Here is a 26,757-nt window from a genome sequence, read left to right as displayed (position 1 = left end):
ATTAGCTGGCCTGTGATGGCCGAGCTATCTACTCAGAATATTGCAAAATGTGCTTTCGCCGAAAAGCTATTTTAAAATCTGACACCGCGATTGCATAAAGGAGTTCTGTATCTATAATTCTTAAAATAATTGTTATGTTTTTTGTGAACGTTTATCGTGAGTAATTTAGTAAATTCCCCGGAAGTTTTCGGTGGGTATGCTAGTTCTGAACGTCACATGCTAATGTAAAAAGCTGGTTTTTGATATAAATATGAACTTGATTGAACAAAACATGCATGTATTGTATAACATAATGTCCTAGGAGTGTCATCTGATGAAGATCATCAAAGGTTGGTGCTGCATTTAGCTGTGGTTTTGGTTTTTGTGACATATATGCTTGCTTTGAAAATGGCTGTGTGATTATTTTTGGCAGGGTACTCTCCTGACATAATCTAATGTTTTGCTTTCGCTGTAAAGCCTTTTTGAAATCGGACAATGTGGTTAGATTAACCTGTTTGGGATAGGGGGCAGTATTTTCACGTCCGGATAAAAAATGTACCCGATTTAATCTGGTTACCACTCCTACCCAGTAACTAGAATATGCATATACTTATTACATATGGATAGAAAACACCCTAAAGTTTCTAAAACTGTTTAAATGGTGTCTGTGAGTATAACAGAACTCATTTGGCAGGCAAAAACCTGAGAAGGTTTCATGCAGGAAGTGGCCTGTCTGACAAGGTGTTGTTGTTCTTGCTTCTGTTTATTGAAGAGTCAGGATCTTAGCTGTAACGTGACATTTCCCACGGCTCCAATAGGCTCTCAGAGCCCGGGAAAAACCTGAACGATGACGAGGCAGCCTCAGACTGAAACACATAATCGCCTTTGCCAAGTGGCCCATCAGAGGACAATGGAATTAGGCGCGTGCCCGATTCGACCCAGTGATATATTTTCCTTCGGCTGTTTATCTAATTGCAGATTCCCGGTCAGAATATTATCGCTTTTTTACGAGAAAAATGGCATAAAAATTGATTTTAAACAGCGGTTGACATGCTTCGAAGTACGGTAATGAAATATTTAGAAATCTTTTGTCACGAAATGCGCCGTGCGCACGACCGTTATTTACCATTGGGATAGTGTCTGGGACGCACGAACAAAACGTCGCTGTTGGAACATAACTATGGATTATTTTGGACCAAACCTACATTTGTTATTGAAGTAGAAGTCCTGGGAGTGCATTCTGACGAAGAACAGGAAAGGTAAGACCATTTTTCTTATAGTAAATCTGATATTGGTGAGTGCTAAACCTGCTGGGTGTCTAAATAGCTAGCCCTGTGATGCCGGGCTATGTACTTAGAATATTGCAAAATGTGCTTTCACCGAAAAGCTATTTTAAAATCGGACATATCGAGTGCATAGAGGAGTAATGTATCTATAATTTTTAAAATAATTGTTATGCTTTTTGTGAACGTTTATCGTGAGTAATTTAGTAAATTGTTAGTAAATTCGCCGGAAGTTTGCAGGGGGTATGCTAGTTCTGAACGTCACATGCTAATGTAAAAAGCAGTTTTTTTATATAAATATGAACTTGATTGAACAAAACATGCATGTATTGTATAACATAATGTCCTAGGTGTGTCATCTGATGAAGATCATCAAAGGTTAGTGCTGCATTTAGCTGTCTTCTGGGTTTTTGTGACATTATATGCTAGCTTGAAAAATGGGTGTCTGATTATTTCTGGCTTGGTACTCTGCTGACATAATCTAATGTTTTGCTTTCGTTGTAAAGCCTTTTTGAAATCGGACAGTGTGGTTAGATTAACGAGAGTCTTGTCTTTAAATAGCTGTAAAATAGTCATATGTTTGAGAAATTGAAGTAATAGGATTTTTAAGGTATTTGAAAATGCACCACAGGCTTCAACTGGCTGTTACGTAGGTGGGACGAATTCGTCCCGCCTAGCCCATAGAGGTTAACAAGAGTCTTGTCTTTAAAATGGTGTAAAATAGTCATATGTTTGAGAAATTGAAGTTATAGCATTTTTGAGGTATTTGTATTTCGCGCCACGCTCTACCGCTAGCGGAACGTCTGTCCCTAAAAGGTTAATTGAAATGCATTCCAGGTGGCTACCTCATGAAGCTGGTTGAGAGAATGCCAAAGTGTGCAAAGCTGTCATCAAGGCAAAGGGTGGCTACTTTGAAGAATCTCAAATATAAAATATATTTGAGTTGTTAAACACTTTTTTGGTTACTACATGATTCCATATGTGTTATTTCATAGTTTTGATGTCTTCACTATTATTCTACAATGTAGAAAATAGTAAAAATAAAGAAAAACCCTTGAATGAGTAGGTGTGTCCAAACTTTTGACTGGTACTGTATGGTTCATTTAATTGTATTTTTAGAGGCAAAAATATGTCTGTTTTCCGTAGCAACTCCGTCACTGATGGGTGACCCCCTTAAGATCGTTTATTTTGGTCAATATTGTGAACAAATACTGTAATCACTGTTCTGCAACATATGCTTAAACAATTAGAGCATTTGCTGTACTAGATCTGAGTGATAAGGTTTGCATTATAAAATGTTTTATGTTCTAAATCTAGAAAACATGCCAAAATATTAACGAAATTAGGACTGGAGTATTTAATAGTGATACAGTATAAAACAAAAAGTAGATATGTTTGGAGATTTGTATTACGTATTTGAATAATATAACAACCAAGGCCTTTAAACACTTGTTGGACAATAACTGTAAACATAAAATGCCTTTTATGGTGTCTGATGGAGCTGACATAAATCCAGTTAGTTGCACTTCATGACAAAATGTTTTTGGGGAGGTTGTTCCTTTACTGATACTTCGGTCTATCAAAACATATATTTCAAATGTTGATAATATTAAGACAACTATTTGAGACTGTCCTTTCTTTCAAGAATCCCTGAGCTCTAAAACAGGCTTGACCTTGCAGAGGCCCCGCTTAACTGGGCTACGCCACTGACCATGCCCTTTAGGGAACTGCAATGTTAATTTATCACTGGGGTTATTTCCGGTTTGGGATTTTAACTTCATTTATTGAACTGTTTTTAGGAGGCTAGGTGTGCTGTTCACAACTTGACCTACTTTTGGGGGGATTAATTGGGCTACTCCGTCTAGCCTTACACAACACACATCCCTGTCCGGTTAGAGTAAGAATTACGGGATATCCGCCACTTCTTTTCTGATGGAGGCGCTTTCGCCGTCACTGGGCTCCGTTAATTACTCTCTCGTCGGCTTTCCACGGCCCGTTCTGACATTTGACTGCTGCTAATTTGCTGATTAATCTCATTAACGTGATTACGGGAGGGATTTGGGTCCAGCTGCTTTTGTGCGCGTGAAATCTACTGGCTTGGGGTTCGACTGTCTGTTACTCCACTCGTCTCACCCGCTCTAGTCTCTAGCTCTATCCCGCCGCTCGTGTGTGTGCTGTCCGCTATTTCTTTCTCGTCCTCCTTTTACCATCATCCCACGGCTTGAGTTTGACGTGATGATTTGCCGCAGGTTTCTCCCCCGTATTCCTGTCTGTCCTTTTCAGCACCTGGAGCTGTCTGCCGCCAATTGTCGCCTTCTGCTGTCTCTGGTGAGAGGGACTTACTGCGACGTGAGAGGGACCTGCTGTACAGCCTACAGTACCCGGGAATACTGAAATGCACGGGTCATTAGGAGAAAGATCTCCTTATGTGACAGCAAAGCACACAATCTACAAATTATAACCTACAACTCAATGACGAGATGCTGGTTAACTGTCCTCAATCTGAAGCTTTCACTAGCCTCCAGCGCACGGAAGGGGCTGAAAATAAAAAGCTGTTGGTTGCTTTATAAATTCATTTAAACATTCATGATTTGATGTGATGATTTTCTTATTATTTCAGTCAAATAAATGATGTTCTTTTTTTTAAACACACATTATTCTACCTTTGTGTTTGTTTGTTTATGACCCCTGACTGCAAAGTAAATTAATTGTGCTTGATTGGCATTAACATACCCAAATAGGAATTTGAAATGATAATACTGAGTCCCCTCAGGGCTCCCATGTCCCAATCCACTGGAGTACTTATCATGCCTAGTCACTCACTGCGAGCCTGGCAGCATTACTAAAGAAAGCTCTCTGCTTGTTGATTCTACTAAATGTATGATTTGTTAATTGTTATTTTGGTGATTAAAACAGAATATTAGATGAATCTATCATACTGTAGATAGGCTATACTCAAAGAGCAAAATATTGAGTATTTTGTGGTGTTTTCATAAACTGTCTTATTTTGTCTTGTACTCATGTATTTTCATATAACTATTCTTTTGAATATGAACAATGTAAAGATTGGTGGGGAAAATGAACGGAATAATATCCAGCCTACTTTCTGTCGTGGTATTACCACTCTGTTGTTGTCCCAAGCTACACTCTTAGAAAAAAAAGGTGCTTTGAACCTAAAAGGGTTCTTCGGCTGTCCCCATAGGAGAACCCTTTGAAGAATCCATTTTGGTTCCAGGTAGAACCCTTTTGAGATCCATGTAGATCCCTTTCAACAGAGGGCCTTACATGGAGCCCAAAAGAGTTCTGCTTGGAAGCAAAAAGGGTTTTACCTGGAACCAAAAAGGGTTCTCCTATGGGGACAGCCGAAGAACCCTTTTGGAATCCTTTTTACTAATAGATACTTTGGCAATTCATTCAAACTCACCGGTTGAATTAGCACTTCTGCCGGTATGAAATTAATCTCATTTCTAATCTAATTATGATGTCTCAGGGACCACATTAGCATACCTTTATTTGCATATCTGGGTAAATATGAAAATGCATGTACTGTTATTCACTATTCATTCACACAAGAGTGGCTATGAATGTCAGCACTCTATGACAGGACATGATTATACTGTAAATATGTCCTAGCTTTGGGCCAATAGGTTCTCCTGACTCCCTGTGTTGGCTGAGAACAAGGCTAGCCTGCTTCCCAAGTGATTTATCTTGTCTCCTCCACCATGCTGCTGCTCAACATAGTTCATTTTAAAGCCCAGCCTGGAAAACAGCCTTAATTAACTGTGTGAACTACAATTCAGCAGCCTTCCTCTATATTCTACCATCTTACTGCTCAAGGTTCCCCTTACAGCTGAACCACAGACTTGTCCCCCCCCTCCCTCCCCCCTCCCTCCTGAGACCCAGGGCCCGTGGGAAGAACTGACGCTGGGAGCAGACAGTCTGCAATCCTGAATAGTTGTAGGAGCGAGAGAGAGGCAGAGAGAGAGAGAGAGAGAGCAGTAGAGCTAGATCGTGGGAGAGGTAGAGAAACAGGGATACATGTTCTACTCATATACATACATATACAGAGAGCGAGAGCGAGAGAACAAATCCAGCCTGGAACAGAGAGAAGTGACAGTATTTTTAGTCTTCCTCAACCCTTTCTTTCTCTTCCCAACATGCAAACACTCTCACACATACATACACTCACAGACGCACACTTGCTTTAGGGTACCAGGCGGCTTGGCGTTCTTCTTTGATGTTTTTGGTATTCATCAATCTCGGTACGGTGTGCTGTGCTGTGTGCGTCTCGCAGGGTGAGGAGTCTGTCTGCGTGGCTGTCTGAGGATTCCAGTAACACTACGGTAAGCCACACACTTCTCCTTCTCTCCCTTCTCTTCTGTTCTCTCCTTTGCTGCAGTCCCTCCGTCACAGTGGGGTAGCTAGCCCCTGCCATGCATGTCCTTTGCATCTCTTTTCCTCTCTTTTCCTCTCTCTCTCTCTCTCCCTCTCTCTCTCTGTCTGCCACTCCACTCTTTCTTCCGCTATCTCTCCTATCGGCTGTGCACTCTCTCACCATCCTTTCCTTCCCTGTCTCTCCTCCCTCGTTCCCTCCATCTCTTTCTCGCCCCTTCGCTTTGCCTCATTAGTGCTGCCCTCATTCCTTTTTTTCCATTAATCTCTAGGCCCATTGGTCGTCTGCCTTCAACCATTATCTCCTTTCCTCCTTCCCTCTCCCTTGCTCGGTCTCTTCCCTCTCCTCTCTCTCTCCCCCTTGTTCCCTCGTCTCCAGCCGACTCTCAAGTCATAAAAATTATTTGCATATAGGAGGAGAGGAGAAGTTTGTAGGGAGCACTGTGAGTGTGTTAGGGGAAAAGAACAAGTGAGAGAAAAAGAGAAGTAGAGAGAGAGAGAAAGAAAGAGCAAAAAAGAAAGGAGGACAGACTTACTGGAGCATAAAAAAGTTTGAGAGAAGACTGCATTTTGAGACTGGTGGGTTACTCTTCTTTCCTTCTTCTAGTGAGCACTTCGGCTTCTGTCAATGTTAAGTGAGTTTGATAGGAGTAAATTGTCAAAAGAGAGTTATAGCTATAAAATTGAGAGAAGGATATTTGTTAGGTAGGATAGTGAACTATGCAGTATTAGAAAATCACCTTCCTTGAAATGCTTGAGTTTCAGGTATTACAGATATTTTATAGATATTTTGAATATTTATAGAAATATGTGTGGGAGACATACGCTCTGCTTGTAATGGGATGTCCCTCAACATTATGCAGTTTATGGCAATAAGTTGTTTTGGTGGTACAAAGCTTTCCGTAATTTAAATCGTCTTCTTCTATTATGCTATTTTTATTTTGGCAAAATCAGTGTGTTGCCTTGTTGTTAGAAACCTTCAGAAAATTACATATGATGTATTACATTATTATATTTAAATGCATAATACTATTTTGCAGCATATAAACGCACACTGGCAAGAAGCTCCTGTTCTTGTGACTTAGCCACAACTGTCCGGGCTCACGAAGTCACACATACACACATTCACAGACACACACTGGCACACACACACACACACCAGACTGTTCACACATACGTCCCTGTCCTTTTGGGCTCAATTCCTCCTACACACCTTCTCTGGCTCGCATGTGGGAAAACAACATACTGATGTATAGTCTGGGCTGGTGATCGCCACCACGGCACAGAGCAGAAGGCTGAAGCACTGCAATCTGTTTATCAGGGCGAAGAAAACAGACCTTAACAACAAAGCTCTGAGAGAAAATGAACTGTCTGTCCTCTTTTTGTTCGACAGATGTTCAAACAACAATTTACTTTTGTTTTTGAATAATGATGAAAGTGCTAATTATGTCTACAAATGTCTGGAAATGTAGAAATGGAAATCTAATGGGTTCCAGAAAGAAAAAAAAAGTGTTTTCATGTCATTGCTGGATTATTATTTACATTCGATTTTTACAGAAATATTTGTTTTGATCATTTGCATTTTCCTACAGCCTTGTGGTTTACGTTAGGCATGTAGAACTCCACAATATTCTGTACATACTGTACACACCACAGTACTTAGTGACAGTCTTTTATAGAACTGTGAGGAGACATGTTGTATGGTGAAAGGATGTTCTGGAGAATTGTCAGGTTACTGGATGAGAAAGGAAAGGTATTGCTTATCATGAGACCGTGTTCAGTGTGTTGGTTTGTGTGCAGGGGTGGGTAGGGTTCTTTATAGATGTAATCTCTTACAGTTACTAGTTACAGTACCTGTCCAAAATTGTAATTAGTAACGCAACGTTTTGATGACCCAAACTCATTAACGTATTCGGATTACTTTGAGTTATTTTTTATTTACTTTCCCCTTAAGAGGCATTAGAAGAAGAAAGACGGATCCTTTATACACGTGGTGCGTCGTCATAGTGATCTCTGACTTGTGGTCAGACTCGCTCAGGTGGAACAAACTTAAACGTGCGCATTTTTTCAACGCTGAATTGAATGTCATTGAGAAAACAGAACGGTGACATAATGTATTTTTTCACAAACCTCCATTCTGAATTTAAAAGTAATCATCTCGTTTTTCAAAAGTAAGTGTAATCTGATTACAATGTGTAATCAGTTACTGCCCAACCCTGTGTGTGTGTGTGTGTGTGTGTGTGTGTGTGTGTGTGTGTGTGTGTGTGTGTGTGTGTGTGTGTGTGTGTGTGTGTGTGTGTGTGTGTGTGAGTGTGTGAGAGAGCGAGAGCGAGAGAGAAACTGTGTGTCTCACCGCGGTGCCTAACGTGCTTTACTGTGCAAGATGAGGACAGTGAGACAGCCAAATGTGATTAAATTATAGAGGGATAGCACGCTCCCTGGCTCTCAGTGTAACCATTTCCCCGGGAACCCCCTCCCTTTATCCAATTCAATTCAAGGGGCTTTATTGGCATGGGAAACATATGTTAACATTGCCAAAGCAAGTGAAGCAGATAATATACAAAAGTTAAATAAACAATAAAAGTTAACAGTAAACATTACACTCTCAGAAGTTCCAAAAGACTAAAGACATTACAAATGTCATATTATGTACAGGTGAAGTCAGAAGATTACATACACTTAGGTTGGAGTCCTTAAAACTCGTTTTCCAACCACTTCACAAATTTCTTGTTAACAAACTATAGTTTTGGCAAGTCAGTTAGGACATCTACTTTGTGCATGACTCAAGTCATTTCTCTAACAATTGTTATCAGACAGATTATTTCACTTATCATTCACTGTATAACAATTCCAGTGGGTCAGAAGTTTACATACACTAAGTTGACTATGCCTTTAAACAGCTTGGAAAATTCCAGAAAATTATGTCATGGCTTTAGAAGCTTCTGATAGGCTAATTGACATAATTTGAGTCAATTGGAGGTGTACCTGTGGATGTATTTCAAGGCCTACCTTCATACTCAGTGCCTCTTTGCTTGACATCATGGGAAAATGAAAATAAATCAGCCAAGACCTCAGAAAAAAATTGTAGACCTCCACAAGTCTGGTTCATCCTTGGGAGCAATTTCCAAACGCCTGAAAGTACCACGTTCATCTGTACAAACAATAGTACGCAAGTATAAACAACATGGGACCACACAGCCATCATACCACTCAGGAAGGAGACGCGTTCTGTCTCTTAGAGATGAACGTACTGTGGTGCGAAAAGTGCAAATCAATCCCAGAACAACAGCAAAGGACCTTGTGAAGATGCTGGAGGAAACAGGTACAAAAGTATCTTTATCCACAGTTAAACGAGTCCTATATTGACATAACCTGAAAGGCCGCTCAGCAAGGAAAAAGTCACTGCTCCAAAACCGCAATAAAAAGCTTGACTATGGTTTGCAACTGCACATGGGGACAAAGTTAGTAATTTTGGGAGAAATGTCCTCTGGTCTGATGAAACAAAAATAGAACTGTTTGGCCATAATGACCATCGTTAAGTTTGGAGGAAAAAGGGGGAGGCTTGAAAGCCGAAGAACACCGTGAAGCACGGGGGTGGCAGCATCATGTTGTGGGGGTGCTTTACTGCAGGAGGGACTGGTGCACTTCACAAAATAGATAACATCATGAGGAGGGAAAATAACGTGGATATATTGAAGCAACATCTCAAGACATCAGTCAGGAAGTCAAAGCTTGGTCGCAAATGGGTCTTCCAAATGGACAATCACCCCAAGCATGCTTCCAAAGTTGTGGAAAACCCTGACCTCAATCCTATAGAAAATTTGTGGGCAGAACTGAAAAAGTGTGTGCGAGCAAAGAGGCATACAAACCTGAGTCAGTTACACCAGCTCTGTCAGGAGGAATTGGCCAAAATTCACCCAACTTATTGTGGGAAGCTTGTGGAAGGCTACCTGAAACATTCGACCCAAGTTAAACAATTTAAAGGCTATTCTACCAAATACTAATTGAATGCGTGTAAACTTCTGACCCACTGGGAATATGATGAAAGAAATAAAAGCTGAAATAAATCCTTCTCTCTACTATTATTCTGACATTTCACATTCTTAAAATAAAGTGGTGATCCTAACTGACCTAAAACAGGGAATTTTTGCTCAGATTAAATGTCAGGAATTGTGAAAAACTGAGTTTGAATGTATTTGGCTAAGGTAAACTTCCGACTTCAACTGTATATATACCGTATTGATAACGATGTACAAATGGTTAAAGTACAAAAAGGAAAATAAATAAGCATAAATATTGGTTATATTTACAATGGTGTTTGTTCTTCACTTGTTGACCTTTTCTTGTGATAACAGGTCACACATCTTGCTGCTGTGATGGCACACTGGTATTTCACCCAGTAGATTTGGGAGTTCATCAAAATTGGGTTTGTTTTCAAATTCTTTGCGGATATGTGTAATCTGGGGGAAATATGTGTCTCCAATATCCATCGCTTTATGCAGTGGTCCTCTAATTTATGCAGACTCAGCATCTCAAGGATCCCACATAATCAGAACAGTCTCAGGAGGCAAGACAGCAAATCATTGGGATTTGAAAATATACCGGGTCACTTTTGGCCACATTACTGTGAAATTACAGGACATGAAAGTGTTGAGGTTCTTATCAAAATACATTTGTTTGGTTTCAAAAAGTAATTAAGAAGTTTGTTTTTAATCAATTTTGATTAATCCATTTATTTATTTAAATACCATTGATATCTATTTCTTCCTGTTAATAATATTGCTTTTGTTGATTGAGTGCTGTTGGCGTGTCTGGATAAAATAATAGGTTTTGTTGATTAAAGGTCTGCTATCGTGGGCAGAGCGTACTAGTGCTATAAAAATTAGACTTTCTTTACTGATTTCTTACAAAACAACATCTGCACAGAATAACCTCTGAACCGTTGTTAGCAGTTTCTATATTTCTATTTCTGGTAGCTGGGAAAGTAATTATGTATCTCTACAATAATGACTGCATCACTCCAGTGGGTTGAAACTGAAACACATGTCCAAGACATGCATCTTTAATTCTTTACACCATAGTGTGTGTGTGGGGTAGTGTGTGTGTGGGGTAGTGTGTGTGAGGTAGTGTGTGTGTGCATGCGTGCGTGCGTGCCTGTGTATCTGTCTAAGGATCTCCAGGCTTGCGTGTGAGTAGCATGTCCCCACCTCTAAGCAGACTAATGAATGAGCATTAGGCCTCATGGGAATTCTATAAATGCTAAACCTACTGGGTCATATAGCTACACGCCAGTTAGCCTGTCTGTGCTGGGTTAAAGATGATAGCATGACTAAGGTAATGTTAGCTTGTCTGAGGTCAGTAGAAGGAGGTCACATAGCCAAATTAACATCATTCTCTGTGCTGGGTAGTTGGGTCACATAGCAACACGCTAGCTAGGACTGCCTGGCTGGGCTGTGGGACAGTGGATGCACATTGACTATTTCAATGGAACTGTTTTTAAATGTATTTTTATTTAACTGGGTCATATAGCTACACGCCAGTTAGCCTGTCTGTGCAAGGGTTAACAGGCATAACCCACCTAGTGGGCACAGACGTCCATTCAACATCTATTCCACATTGGTTCAACATAATGCCGTTGAAATGACGTAGAAACAACGTTAATTCAACCAATGCGTGCCAATCAGCATCCAGGATCCAAACCATTTTATAATCTGTTACATTCACTGATAAAATGATTCTTAATTTGACCGTTGAGATATTTTATATTAAAATATTCTGTTACTCTGCAAGTGGTGGTCCTCAAGAGCTTTAGAAGGTGATTTGGTGGTCCCCTGAATAGAAAAGGGTGGGAACCACAGCAATAGGGCGTTTTAAGTCTGCTAGCATGACTGTGTGCAAATGTTAGGTTGTCTATGTGGTGGAGGAGGTTAGCATGACTGTGTGCAAACTGTCACCCTAACAAAGTGAGATTGGCATTAGCCTGAGTACCAGTCTCTTAAGCTAACATTCCACTTATTGCCACTCCTTGTCATTGCCAAAGAGACTGGCCTTTCAACAATCTTCAAATTTGAACATTCTGTCATTAATGACCTCGTGGAGATAAGAGGATTTGATCACAGCTATCATCCAATCATAATGTTAATGCAAATTAGACTGGTAGGAAAACTTTTTAACTTAATACATACATTTGATTGGAAACATTCTAACATTGGGCATTCTGACGTAATACATTTAATTGTAAACATAAATATTGGGAGCAGGGAGAACAGAGGATTCCCGTTTATTGCAATACTGTGTCTTCAGAAAGTAGTCACACCCCTTTACTTTTTCCACATTTGTTGTGTTACAGCCTGAATTAAAAATGTATTACATTTAGATTTGGTGTCACTGATCTACACACAATACCCCATAATGTCAAAGTGACATTTTGTTGGTAGAACATTTTTGAAATTAATAAAACATGTAAAGCTGAAATGTCTTGAGTCAATAAGTATTCAACCCCTTTGTTATGGCAATCATAAATAAGTTCAGGAGTAAACATGTGCTTAACAAATCACATAATAAGTTGCATGGACTCATTCCGTGTTCAAGAATAATGGTTAACATGATTTTTGAATGACTACCCAATATCTGTACCCCACACATACATTTATCTGTAAGGTCCCTCAAATCGAGTAGTGAATTTCAAGCACAGATTCAACCACAAAGACCAGGGAGGTATTTGAATGCCTTGCAAAGAAGGGCACCGATGGTAGATGTGTAAAAAAAAATTCAAAGCAGACGCTGAATATCCCTTTGAGCAAAGTGAAGTTATTAATTCGGCTTTGGATGGTGTATCAATACACCCAGTCACTACAACGATACAGGCATCCTTCCTAACTCTTTTGCCGGAGAGACAGGAAACTGCTCAGGGATTTCACCATGAGGCCAATGGTGATTTTAAAACATTTACAGAGTTCAATAGCAGTGACGTGAGAAAACTGAGGATGAGTCAACAACATTGTAGTTACCCCACAATACTGACCTAAATGACAGAGTGAAAAGAAGCCTGTACAGAATAAAAAATATTCCAAAACATGTATCGTTTGCAACAGGGCACTTAAGTAATACTGCAACAAAAATAGCTAAGAAATAAAGCGTTATGTTTGGGGAAAATCCAACACAACACATCACTTAGTACCACTCTTCATATTTTCAAGCATGGTGGTGGCTGCATCATGTTATGGGTATGCTTGCCATCGGCAAGGACAAGGGAGCTTTTTAGGATACAAATAAACGGAATACAGCTATAAGCACAGGCAAAATCCTAGAGGAAAACCTGGTTCTGTCTGCTTTACACAGACACTGGAAGACTAATTCGCTTTTCAGCAGGACAATAACCTAAAACACAAGGCCAAATCTACACTGGAGTTGCTTACCAAGATGACATTGAATGTTCCTGAGTTGCCTAGTTACAGTTTTAACTTAAATCACCTTGAAAATCTATGGCAAGACTTGAAAATGGCTGTCTAGAAATGATCAACAATCATCTTGCCAGAGCTTGAAGAATTTTTTAAAGAATAATCGGCAAATATTGTACAATCCATGTGTGCAAAGCTCTTAGAGACTTACCCAAAACACTCACAGCTGTAATCATTTTACATTTACATTTTAGTCATTTAGCAGACGCTCTTATCCAGAGCGACTTACATTTCATACATTATTTTTTTTTATTTTTTTTGTACTGGCCCCCCGTGGGAATCGAACCCACAACCCTGGCGTTGCAAACACCATGCTCTACCAACTGAGCTACAGGGAAGTAATCGTTGCCAAAGGTGCTTCTACAAAGTATTGACTAAGGGGTGTGAATACTTATGTAAATTAAATATTTCTGTATTTAATTTCCAATAAATTAGCAAACATTTCAAATATATTGTCATTATGGGGTATTGTGTGTAGATGGGTGAGATTTTGTATTTATTCAATCCATTTTTAATTCAGGCTGTAACCCAATAAAATCCTTTCTGAAGATACTGCATATATATTTTTAATTGCTCAAAATAAGTGACCAAACTACTATATATTGCTACTTCTGGGACAAGCATTGGGCTAGGAGAATGGTTTAAGAGCTTTAAAGGAATACAGAGGATGGAAGAGAGAGAGGCCAGTGGGGATGCCAGCAGAGATGCATGAATTGCGCAAGAAGGGAACAGTGAAGGCAGAGCTGTGTAAATTAGAAGTGAATTCATAGGCTGGGCTATTAGACCTAATCCAGCATCCGCATGCTAGCCTATATATTAGGCCTAGCTTACTACTGTGAATTTAGGCGACCACTACCTGTGCTATGCAAGCTCTGTCGCACGTTTTGTGCCAATTAATTGAAATTGAGCTTTGCGCCTTTTAATTAAATGTTCAATAAAAATGATAGTGCCTAGGCCTATTTAATGAAACCCTCACAAAGCAAGGGAATCCCCATTCCCCACTGAGCTATTTTTTGGAAATGGAAAGTTCCCTTTCTCATCCATAAACGTATATCAAGTGCAAGTGCGTTGTCCAGCAGCTCACATCAGTAGGATGAGGGACCTTTTCATTAGGAAGGACGTCTAACATTTCCTCAATATAAATGTTAGACCTATGGGGATGCCTATACATTTGTCAGCCAAGCATGAGTGATCGTTGTAGCCTTTTATCGTCTAGACATGATGTTGAAATATTTTCACGCCCACAATAAAAACCACCAGGCTTCCGTCATATAGGCCTACTCAATTCAATGAAAAAACAATCAAGATTTACAGGGGGCAGTTTGGACAAGTGTATCCGGTGCAAATCGGACTTCCTCTGGATAGGTCACGTGCGGATATTTCTCTGGAAGGCGGCACATGCTAATTACACAACGTCTATAGTTGTACTAGAGCAGTCTGACACGAACAAGGCAGAGTTGGCTGGTCACATGACAGTGTGTCTGTCTGATTGTGAGTTGATGAATAAGGTCCTGGATGAGGGTGTTCCTCCCTGTAGAACGTGTTTACCCCGGGCCACCCAGGGGCCTATCTACACCGCCCAGGAGAGGATCACACAATCCCCCTGTGGAGACAGATAAACAGGCTTACAGCTAGCTAGCCCCCTCAGAGCACCGCCCATGACATAATATCTGACGCACACTGTATTTATAAACTACATATACTGTACATCAGAATGATGAGGGATGGAGGTTTATGCTTATGATGATTCATAACCAGGATAAAATCAATTAGGCCATGGTCGGGATTCATTTTAAACATTTGAATTATGACTATGTCCACTAGTAAACCACTGGCTGGATGTTGAAGAGACATTGATGTGCTGTTGCGATCACTGAATGTTGTGGTTCGGCTGGTTTTGTGACAGGATAAATCCAAGGTAAATTCTGTCAATACTGGTCCTTCAGGGATGTGAGAAAGTGGGCTCTAGTGTGCCTCACTGGTTCATGCCAGGTTAGGCTTAAGAGTCAACGTGCTGATGAGTGAGTCCACCAAACTGCCCAACATATGAATAGTTGGTCGTAAAATCTTATTAGAGGGCCAGATTAAGCTACCAGATTACTAATACCTATACAATCATTTGAGATTTTACTGGAAGTGCCTAGAGGAATAGGACTATAGATGTTGATTTGGAATTGGTCATCTGTTTAAGAACACATTACCTCGCTATCCTCTCCAGCCATTTCCTCTCTGGGATGGAAGCGACCCTATAGCAGCCCCACGTCTCCTGGCTTTCTGTGGGGAAACATGATGTATTTCCTGGAGGGCAGGCCAATTAAAAACCAATCAGGCCTGTTGGAGCGTGTGCAGGGTAATGGGAAAGCCAGGAGAGTGGAGGAGCTCAGTGATTAATGGACACTTTCACCTTGTGGCACAACAAGTCCCCACGGGCATTCATCACCTGGGACACCACTCACCTAATCAGGACTGGGCTGGCACCCAGCACCCACGCCCATCCACCGTTGTCACTACCAGACCAGACACATCTGCATGAGTTACAATGGCTGTGGCTGGCTGATAATTCAGTGGATAGGAGCTGGATTGGTCACATTCCTCCTGGGTTATATTTTCAGAGCGTTAGCCAGCACAAATTCAAGCCAACGAAGGTATTAACAGTGAGAGGGCTGTTCCATTTCAGGAGCTGCACTGACCTATTTCACACAAGCAGACAGACAGGCAGGCAGGCGTAAATAAGAATTTTCATGACCTGGTTTGGCCTTCTACTGTTAAGTAAACAAATGCAGCTCAGGGAACTTAACAAAGCGCATAGGGGCCTGCAGTTAAGCCTGTTAACTTCATAATATCACTATGATCAATCCGATATTTGAGTGTTGTCACTGATGGTAATCAATTATACGTGTTTTAGTTGATCATAACCAGTATTTAGCCGGGTAACAGAGGACCGACCAAATGGTGGGACAGCACTTTGGATATTTGCCCCTGTAAGCCTCACCTGTAGTGTTTTCTCTATTCCCCTTCCACCTACACATACCTTCTGAGAGGGAGGCAGCCGTGTGACGTCGTGAGAGAGAGAGAGAGAGAGAGGCATCGCTAAGATATCTCAGACATGCTAATCCCAGCGTGCCTGCTGGCTTTTTTTAACCTCTTCCTATTAGGTGTCTGTTACACTTGAGGTGCGTGCTTCTCTCACTTGAAAGAAAGAGGAAAGAGATGGGGGGAAAAAATGAAAAAGGGGAAAAATGAAGGGAGAAGGTAATCCCCCCTACCTCGTGCTTGGCTGGGGGAAAGCGGTGCGACATTGGAAAACGATTAGAAAACCTCCATCCATTATTCATTAGTTAGATTGGGGAGGGCGCCCGCTCCTTATGTGTGTCTGGTCTTCAAATCGGATTTGTCGGTTTTGATCACTGTAAAATCTCCCAGTTGCGCGGTGGCAATATTGGGCGAATATTACACTGTCTAATGGGTAATTGATAACGGCAAGTGACACCAGATGGGATGAATGGACAGATTGTGGGAGGAGGAGGCATGGAAGGGGAAGAAGGAACGACTGTTGAATATGGCTGCGCATGTAGTGGATACATGCATGGTTTCTTTTCTTATTTGATTTAACCTTCACCTCCATCAAACAATCCATGAATCTCTTCCAAGGGAGACCTGGCCAATGAGGCAGCTTCAGTATAAAATGTAGGAGGACATTGTTACATGCGGAACATACAATCAAAACAGCCTTCGAACAATCATGGCAAAAGTGAAAAGTCATGCAGACTTTACTGGGTTATTATTGTAAAAGAGAATGTGTTCCCAATGATTATCCTTCTTAAATAAATGCAAAACAAATACATTTCACTTTGTGTATGTGAAAATTCTAATCTAGAGCTGTCCTTGTATATGGTGCTGCTTCTGCTGTGTGTGTGTGCATGTGTGTGTCTGGACTGTTGGACGTGACGGTGTTTGAGTCATTGTGTGTCTGAGGGTGGCCTGGCCCCAGCCTTCGGCTCCGGTTCAGAGGATAGCAGCAAATGAGAGGTGTCACAGGATGACAGGACCTCCTTAGGAATGACAGGCTCATCCTAACACAGCTTCATGTGCGGGCGCACACACACACGCGCACACACACACACACAAAACTCAGATCAATAGTACAGTAGCAGGTTCTAGACAGGGAGCCATTGTTTGGCCAACATATGTTTTAATGATTTGGGTTCAATTTGACCACTTACTACCTGCCTCGACTAGACAAATCAAACTCTGAAATGAGAAACGCTGCTATGTTTGTTTCAGGCAACAATTGACGTGCACTTATTTTTGATGATGTGTCAAAACTCCCTTTGAAGTGGTGAGATTGGGCTGGTAAGAATAAGCGATCGATTTGTTTTCAAGCCACTTTTTGGAACCCTTCATGGGGGAAGATAGCTGCAGTTTAAAGAAACAAATGTGTCGGTAAACCCAGTGCAGACAGATTCCAATGAAGAACACACAATCATGCAACCTCTTCAAAAAAAAGACAAGGTGATTTCTTAGTTGGAAATGTTACTTCTCGACATTCTTACTGTCTGATGAAACTATATCTGGCTGAATGAGATACGACCAAATTTATCCAAACAAACAAACCCATTGTTATGGTACTACACTTCAATAATCCTGTTTTGGCTGTTTACTGTTATAATGAGTACATTATTGCAGAGATGTGAATGGTTACCCACTTGTGGTGTTGAACTGATAAACTTTTGTTTCAGCCCTACAACAAGACCACACATGATGAAAAAACACCTATATATAACAATCAGAGCAGGTGAGCTGTTGTCAGGATTGCCACTGGTTACATTAACACGTCCCTAACAGGGCAGAGTGTGGTTGACCCTTTAGCGACGTTAGCTTACACATGCTAGTGTGAAGAGTGTGACTGGTGTAGAGACAAAGAACAACATTTACCTGTCATCCAGTGGAGGCTGCTGAGGGGAGGAGGGCTCATAATAATGTCTGGAGAGGAGTTTAATGGCTGGGATGGAGTGAATGGAATGGTATCCAAAACGTATTTGATACAGTACCATTCCATTCCCTCCATTTCAGCCATTATTATGAGCCATCCTCCCCTCAGCAGCCTCCACTGCTGTCATCAGACTACAGTATATTCCAATACACTGGTGGAGCTGGAGGAATGGACCCAGCAGCGTTGCAGTTCTTGACACACTCAAACCAGTGCGCCTGGCACCTATTACCGTACCCAGTTTCGAAGGCACTTGTCTTACCCATTCACCCTCTGAGCGGCACACATACACAATCCATGTCACAATTGTCTCAAGGCTTAAAAATCATTTAACCTGTCTCCTGCCGTTCGTCTGCGCTGACATCAATAAGGGATCATAGCTTTCTCCTGGATTCACCTGGTCAGTCTGAGTCATGGAAAGAGCAGATGTTCCTAATGTTTTGTGCACTCAATGTATACAAAACATTTTTTACAATTGACTATTTGGCAAAGTGAGGCGGTTGGATGTAGTCTATAAACTCAGTCTATAGTACACTTACTTCCTCATAGATAATACGTGCTGCCTTGTATTGGATAATCTGACATCCACGTTTTTTCAGTTCCCAGTTCTACAGGCATGCACACACACACACACACACACACACACACACACACACACACACACACACACACACACACACACACACACACACACACACACACACACACACACACACACACACACAGAGAGATAGAGATAGAGAGATCGAGACAGATATAGAGAGAGCCAGAGAGAGAGGGGGGAGGGAGAGAAAGAGAAAGACACACAGAGAGGGAGGGAGAGAAAGAGAGTGTGTTGGTTGGGACTGGAAGAGTGCTAGAGGACAGATACAGCTCCTCAAAGTAGGGCAGTTCCACCTGGTACCTGGGGGCCTCACCCACATCCCCAGAAACCGCTGACACGACACCACCGGGGCCCCTCTCTAGCCCTCTGTCTCTTTCTCATAACTCCCTCCCCTACTTCTCCACCCCTCTGTCTCCTTCTCTCTACCTCCCTCCACTCTCTATATCTTTCTGTATTCATGTCTCTATCCTTTTACAACTCTCTCTTTTACAACCCCTCTCTTTCTCTCTTCCTATACCATATGTTCTCTCTCTCTTCATTTCCTCTCCTCCCATGTGCTCCCCATCCTCCCATTCCCAAACAAAACCTGCAGATACTTTCCCTAATGTTTCCACTTAAATATGAAAAAAATTGTTAGGAAGGATCTCATTTCACATAAGTCTCACCTCTCATAATGCCAAACAAATTATTCCTTTCATAAATTCAGTGTATATAAATCCACCCAGAGTAGTCCTACACTGCTACAGTCTTCTCTTGTTTTTTTTACCACTGTCTCTGTTTCATCCCAAAAGAAGGTGCTGCCCCACTCTTGTAGTGACCTCATTTTCCCGCTTGGCCCAGAGTTTTCTGATGTGAGCCGTTTTAAAATAGCTCTGTACAGCAAAGCGTGGCAAGCTCATTTCCATCTTGCATAACAGACTCTACATTCCTTTGCTCTGCCTCGCTGCCAGTAAAATGCTACACTGAATATCAGGCCTTTAGATGTAACACAAAATATGAAATACTACAAATAAACACCACAAAAACATCAACATCTATATATAAACCTACATCACATTTTCAGTTTAGCGTACATGACACTTCGTGTCTGTTTTGTGTACCGGTAGGTCTCTACAGCCTATACTGACACTTGTTTTATGCCGTTTCCTCAGGGATAATGAGCGTCCATATTTCAGAAAATCATTATTTCACTCATTGCTGTGCCTCTATCTCAAGGTCTGCTGGGCAACCTTAGTCTATGTTGGAGAAAAATGTAACAGATGGTATGGATGATTATTTGATCTGTAAAAGCACTGTGTGGGCTTTGTAGCGGCCAGTGTGTGTGTGCGTGTGTGTGTGTCTGTTTGTGCGTGTGTGTGTGTGAGTCTGCATGCATGTGTGTGTTTGGGAACAAATTGTAAAAAGTAATTGGGATATTCATTACAATTATGGATCTCTCGTTGTTCTTAACACTGGAGTTCTTTGGGGTTAGGATAGCTCCAGGGCTGATTTGGAGTGTGAGGGGTGCTCCAATCTGATATGTTTACACAGTCCATCCTACTGCTGCCCTCTGGTCTCCTCTGCCCCATTCCTACACACACACACACACACACACACGCACACACAGGCACACACACGCTGAAATAAAAGATCCCAGAAATGTTCCATAAGCACAAAAAGCTAATTTCTATTAAATTTTGTGCACAAATTTGTTTACATCCCTGTTAGTGAGCATTTCTCCTTTGTCAAGATAATACATCGACCTGACAGGTGTGGCATATCAAGAAGCAGATTAAACAGCATGGTCATTGCACAGGTGCACCTTGTGCTGGGGACAATAAAAGGCCACTCTAAAATGTGCCACACATGTCTAAAGTTTAGAGGGAGTGTGAAATGGTCATGATGACTGCAGGAATGTCCACTAGAGCTGTTGCCAGATAATTCAATGCGCCCCTGCCCAGTCATGTAAGATCCAAAAATCAGCTTCTACTGAATTTATTTAATTTGTCTGGCTTCATCATATGAACTGTAACCCAGCAAAATCTTTGAAATTGTTGCATGTTCATTTTTGTTCAGTATATATGTCTTGGTGGACATTTTTATGTGGATAGTGGATGATAAAAGATAAGTATACATTTCCTAAAGCACTGATCCAATATAATGGTTCTTAGATGGTATTGATGGAAGCAGCAGCGTTTCACCTAAAATCTTCCATCTAATTCACTGCATTGCTGTAACGTCCCATATAGTATTCACGGCAGCGTCTCTCCCTGCATACAGTGCAGTATATTAGCCCTGACATGACTGAGGCTCAGTATGGCATGACGGCCCCTCTGTCCCCTCCCTGTAGTGCGAGGCAGGGCTGCCTGTCAGGCAAGGGTCACACACACACACACACAGACACACACACGCACACCAGCGGAGGCTGCTGAGGGGAGAACGGCTCATAATAATGTCTGGAACGGAGCCTCTGTCTCTTTCTCATACCTCCCTCCCCTACTTCTCAAACCAAGCATGATGATGTATTTGATTCCATTCCACCTATACTGCTCCAGCCATTACCACGAGCCCGTCCTCCTCAGTTAAGGTGCCACCAACCTCCTGTGACACGCAGACCAGGACACACAGAGCACAGACACACAGAGACACACACAGAGACACACACAGAAAAGTCAGGTCACCCGTGATACAAGTCAGTATTCGACGTCCATCCATGTCTGAGGACATTGGGATAGTAAACGTTGTTACCTTCAAGTAGGTTTGGGTTTTGCTACAGCATTGTAAACAGGGATGGCAGATGAACATAAGCATCTGTGTCTAATTCCAAAGGCTTCAAGTTCAAATCCAGTGATAGGAAGTTGTTTTTGATCTTAACCTTAACCCTTACCGTAACCTTAAGATTTCGGAGTTAAAGCCTAAACTTAACCTTAAACACTTCAAAATGTATACATTTGATGTTTAAGAAATATGGATAAACGTCTAATTCTGACATGAGACTATGAGAGCTAGTTGCACATAGACATGCAGACACAAAGACACACAGACACAAGGGTGAAGGTCTGGCTGGTGTTGGTTGTGCGTGACTGGCGGACACACCTGTCAGCAGTGGTCTATAGGCATGGGCCTGATGCTATCTGACGGCTGGCTAGGCTGTGATGTTATGTGACGGCTCTGGGTGCGTGCGTGCGTGTGTGTGTGGTGACCGTCTGGGTGAGTCAATTTTATGCCTCTGCTCCTCAGCTCCCCGGAGGACCCTGTCACAGGCTGGTGGTCTGTGTGTGTGTATGTGTGTGTGTGAACGTGTGTGAATGTGTGTGCTGCTTACATACTGGCCTTAATTATGTTTGTATGTTTCCATACAGTGCCTTCAAAAACTATTCCTACCTTTTGACTTATTCCACATTTTATAGTGATATAGCCATCTACACACAATACCCCATAATGACAAAGTGAAAACATGTTTTTAGAAATGTTTGCAAATGTACAGTTGAAGTCGGAAGTTTACATATACTTAGGTTGGAGTCATTAAACTCGTTTTTCAACTACTCCACAAATTTCTTGTTAACAAACTATAGTTTTGGCAAGTCATCTACTTTGTGCATGACACAAGTATTTTTTCCAACAATTGTTTACAGACAGTTTATTTAACTTATAATTCACTGTATCACAATTCCAGGGGGTCAGAAGTTTACATACACTAAGTTGACTGTGCCTTTAAACAGCTTGGAAAATTCAAAAAAATGTCATAGCTTTAGAAGCTTCTGATTGGCTAATTGACATCATTTGAGTCAATAGCCCTTTATCGAAATAACCTGAAAGGCCGCTCAGCAAGGAGAAGCCACTGCTCCAAAACCGCCATAAAAAGCCAGTCTACGGTTTGGAACCTCACATGGGGACAAAGATCATACTTTTTGGAGAAATGTCCTCTGGTCTGATGAAACAGAAATAGAACTGTTTGGCCATAATGACCATCGTTATGTTTGTAAGAAAAAGGGGGAGGCTTGCAAGCCCAAGGACACCATCCCAACTGTGAAGCACAGGGGTGGCAGCATCATGTTCTGGGGGTGCTTTACTGCAGGAGGGACTGGTGCACTTCACAAAACAGATGGCATCATGAGGAGGAAAATTATGTGGATATATTGAAGCAACATCTCAAGACATCAGTCAGGAAGTTAAAGCTTGGTCGCAAATGGGTCTTCCAAATGGACAATCACCCCAAGCATGCTTCCAAAGTTGTGGCAAAATGGCTTGAGGACAACAAAGCCAAGCTATTGGAGTGGCCATCACAAAGCCCTGACATAAATCCTATAAATGTGTGGGCAGAACTGAAAAAGCTTGTCCGAGCAAGGAGGACTACAAACCTGACTCAGTTACACCAGCTCTGTCAGGAGGAGCGGGCCAAAATTCAACTTATTGTGGGAAGCTTGTAGAAGGCTACCCGAAACGTTAGACCCAAGTTAAACAATTTAAAGGCAATGCTACCAAATACTAATTGAGTGTATGTAAACTTCTGACCCACTGGGAATGTGATGAAAGAAATAAAAGCTGAAATAAATCATTCTCTCTACTATTATTCTGACATTTCTCATTCTTAAAATAAAGTGCTGATCCTACCTGACCTAAGACAGGGAATTGTTACTAGGATTAAATGTCAGGAATTGTGAAAAACTGAGTTTAAATGTATTTGGCTAAGGTAAACTTCCGACTTCAACTGTATATATACTGTATTGATAACGATGTACAAATGGTTAAAGTACAAAAAGGAAAATAAATAAGCATAAATATTGGCTAAGGTGTCTGTAAACTTCTGACTTCAACTGTATATGTATGTATGTATGTATGTATGCATGTATGTATGTATGTATGTATGTATGTATATATAAACATATACAGAAATATCTCATTTACATAAGTATTCACACCCCTGAGTCAATAGAAGCAGCTTTGGCGGCGATTACAGCTTTGAGTCGTCTTGGATATGTCTGTATCAGCTTTGTACATCTGTATTTGGGGATTTTCTCCCATTCTTCCTTGCAGATTTTCTCAAGTTCTGTCAAGTTAGATGGGAGCAGCGGTGAACAGCAATCTTCAAGTCTTTCCACAGATTTTCAATTGGATTCAAGTCTAGGCTTTGTCTGGGCCACTCAAGGACTTTCACATTCTTGTTCTGAAGCCATTCCAGCATTGCTTTGGCTGTATGCTTTAGTTTTGAATGTAGACTTCAATACTTGATACCAAGCTTAGTATCACAATGTACGAAGCTTAGTAGCACAATGCTCGATACCATCACAATATTCAATCCGAAAATGATTCCACAAAAAAAAGGCATTTTAGCAGAAGTCACAGAATGGCACTTGATCTAGAGAGAGAAACTCAGCTACTGCTCTGTTCAATCATAGGTAGGTATCGTTATTACATATATATATTTTTAATGGTAAATCTCTATTGATAAACTGGGTAAATGAAGATGTAGCTTAGGTCTGTTCACAATACAGGTGAATGCATATTATTCAAAAGAAGTGTGTGCATGCATTGAGTTATTGAGCTTGTTTCAGCTGATTGGGGCTACAGATGACAAACAATCCCTTCCATTTAGGACTTCTTTTATTGGCAACTACTAAGAGAACATTATTTCATAGTACTGATGAACAACATTTGCATAGAAAAAGCAATCTCTTCTTTTCGAAAGTGTGCGCTCTCTCTTTAAGAAATGAATGACATCATTCGCGAGGCAGAACGTGGCTGTGGAATCTGACTTTGTGGCTATGGAATCTAGTGGAAACCAGATGGGAGGCAAAGGAAGACGAAGAAGTGACTGAGTTTTTCGTAGCGAGGGAGAAATCAGCATATTTTGCGTTATGGTCTGCACACTGCCCTCACCCACCTGGCCAAAAGGAATGCATATGTGAGGATGCTTTTCCTCGACTACAGCTTGGCCTTCACTACTATAGTGCCCTCTAAGTTCACCACAAAGCTCACGGCCCCAGAACTGAACTCCTCCCTATGCAACTGTGTCCTGGACTTCCTGACGGGCTGCCCCCAGGTGGTTAAGGTAGGCAACATTACCTCCTCCACACTGGTCATCAACACAGGAGCCCCACAAGGGTGCGTCCTCAGTCCCCTCCTGCACTCCCTGTATACCCATGACTGCGTGGCCTCACACAGGTCCAACTCCATCATCAAGTTAGCTGACGACATGACAGTAGTAGGCCTGATTACCAACAATGTTGAGACGGCCTTCAGGGAGGAGGAAGGCACTGACGGCGTGGTGCCAGGTAAACAACCTCTCCTCCAACATCAGCATAACAAAGCAGCTGATTGTGGACTTCAGGAGGAACCAGGATGGGCACTCCCACATCCTTATCAACAGGGCTGCCAAAAACTTCAAGTTCCTCAACGTACACATCTCCAAGGCGCTGAAATGGTCAAACAACACTGACACCTTGGTGAAGAAGGCATGACAGCGACTCTTCAACCTCAGGAGGCTGAAGAAAATAGGCCTGTACCCGAAGGCCCTCACAGTGTTCTACAGGAGCACCAATGATATCATACTATCGGGCTGCATCCCAGCCTGGCACGGCAACTCCACCGCCGCTGACTGCAAGGTGCTACAGAGGGTGGTATGCTCAGCCGAACGCAACATTGGGTGCACACTGCCTGCCCTCCAGGACACCTACAACACCAGGTGTCCTAGGAAGGCCAAGAAGATCATCAGGGACCTCAGTCACCCAAGCCATGCCCTGTTCTACCCGCTTCCATCACTCAGACACGGGCAGTATAGGAACATCATGGCAAAAACTGAAAGACAGGACAATAGTCACCACTATTCAGCCACCTGCTCCCCCTGTCCCCATCCTGCTCTTCGCGCTATAAAGGGTCTACACTGATACAGACTTGATCCTCTCAATCACGTTAGACACATTTGACAGAAGTACCGAACATAACAAAAATCCTAGTACCGAACTGTTTTTTTTGTTTTGTTTTGTTTTTAAGTACTGAAGTATTAGTATACCGTGCAACACTAGTATGATTGGGGTCATTGTCCTGTTAGAATGTAAATCTTCGCCCAGTCTAAGGTCATTTGCACTCTGAAGCAGGTTCTCATCAAGGATTTGTCTCTATTGTGCTCCATTCATTGTTCCCCTATCCTTACCAATCTCCCAGTCCCTGCTGCTGGAAAGCATCCCCATAGCATGATGCTGCCACCACCATGCTTCACAGTAGGGATGGTGTTAGATGAGTGATGAGCTGTGCCTGGTTATCTCCAGATACAGCGCTTTGCATTCAGGCCAAAGAGTAGAATGTTTGTCTCATCAGACCACATCATCTTTTTCCTTATGATCTGTCCTTCACATGCCTTTTTGCAAACTCCAGTCATGCTGCCGTGCCTTTTCTCAGGAGTGGCTTCCGTCTGACCACTTACCCATAAAGCCCAGATTGGTGAAGTGTAATAGAGACTGTTGTCCTTCTGGCAGGTTCTCCGATCTCAGCCAAGGAACTCTGTAGTTCTGTCAGAGTGGTTATTGGGTTGTTGGTCACCTCCCTGACCAACGTCCATTTTGCCCGGTTACTCAGTTTGGTCGGTCTGCCAGCTCTAGGCAGAGTCCGGGTAGGTCCATACTTTTTACCAATGCCAAAAACCACTATGCTCTTGGAAACTTTCAAAACTTTCACAATTCTATCTCAGAGATCTACGGCCAGTTCCTTGGACTTCATGGTATAGTTTCTGCTCTGAGGTGCACTGTCAACTGTGGGACCTTATATAGACAGGTGTGTTTCTTTCTAAATCATGTCCAAACAATTGAATTGGCCACAGGTGGACTCCAATCAAGTTGTAGTGATGTCTCAATGATGGTCAAAGGAAATTGGATGCACCTGAGCTCAATTCAGAGTGTCATAGCAAAGGGATGTGAATACTGATATGAATTATATATTTCTGTATTTAAGTTTCAATAAATTTGCAAACATTTCTAAAAACATGTTTTCACTTTGTCATTATGGGGTATTGTGTGATAGATACATTTTTAAATCAATTTTGAATCAATTTTGAATCCACATGTTGTTGTAACA

The 26,757-nt window shown here is 41.7% G+C and overlaps 1 protein-coding gene across 2 annotated transcripts in view; it reads left to right on the top strand.

Moving 5' to 3' along the window:
* Positions 1-5,230: 5,230 nt before the first annotated feature.
* The window catches only part of LOC106610767 (myelin transcription factor 1-like protein), a 127,691-nt gene continuing 106,164 nt past the window's right edge, over positions 5,231-26,757 (top strand). Inside the window, exon 1 of one of the 2 annotated variants that reach the window (XM_045723409.2) lies at positions 5,231-5,605. The gene's annotated coding sequence lies outside the window, so the exon portion shown is untranslated. Of the gene's footprint in view, positions 5,606-5,627; positions 6,234-26,757 lie in introns of those variants that run through there. The other variant, XM_014210316.3, reaches the window with a different exon arrangement.

The sequence above is a fragment of the Salmo salar genome, chromosome 09, assembly GCF_965601325.2.
Source record: "Salmo salar chromosome 09, fSalSal1, whole genome shotgun sequence".
In the NCBI taxonomy this organism is placed as follows: Eukaryota; Metazoa; Chordata; class Actinopteri; order Salmoniformes; family Salmonidae; genus Salmo; species Salmo salar.
This window is presented reverse-complemented; position numbering and strand designations above follow the sequence as displayed.